Below are 543 nucleotides of genomic sequence, written 5' to 3' on the forward strand. Positions count from 1 at the left end.
TTCCTGGGTGGACATTCAGGAAAAGGATCCAGTCCGCCTGGAAGTCCCTAGCCAGGATCAGACGCTCTCCCGTCCAAGTCCTAAGCAGGCCCTGCCAAGCCTGGCTTCCGAGATCAGGCGAGATCGGCTAGTCCCAGGCCGGAATGGCCGTAAGCTCCCTTTCCCCAGACGGGCCTTCAAAACACGATGTAACATTTACACAGCACTGTGTACAGGATAGGGAGAAAAAGAAGCAGCAGAAGCAGCAGGGCCCCCTGCTGTTTCCTAAAGAGACGTTCAAAAATTCTCCTTTCACCGAAGCGCCCTCTGCCGTTTTTCGAAGGCGAAGCGAAAAAGGCTTACAGCACAGGGTATTCCCAGGCAGTCACCCGTCCAAGTACTAACCAGGCCCTGCATTGTTTAGCTTCCGAGATCGGACGAGATCGGGCGCTCCCAGAGCGGTGTGGCCGTAAGCCAGTCAGGCGCCCCCAAACGGCCCTTCAAAAGATGTTCTACGGCTAATTGACAAAAAACGTATTCTGCCCATAATGTCCAAGGTGCTCC

The 543-nt window shown here is 54.9% G+C and overlaps 1 pseudogene; it reads right to left on the reverse strand.

Annotated features, from left to right (window-relative positions):
- Window positions 1-335: 335 nt before the first annotated feature.
- Window positions 336-454, reverse strand: LOC123967052 (annotated as a pseudogene).
- Window positions 455-543: the final 89 nt, after the last annotated feature.

Source organism: Micropterus dolomieu, unplaced genomic scaffold, assembly GCF_021292245.1.
Source record: "Micropterus dolomieu isolate WLL.071019.BEF.003 ecotype Adirondacks unplaced genomic scaffold, ASM2129224v1 contig_14930, whole genome shotgun sequence".
NCBI lineage: Eukaryota > Metazoa > Chordata > Actinopteri > Centrarchiformes > Centrarchidae > Micropterus > Micropterus dolomieu.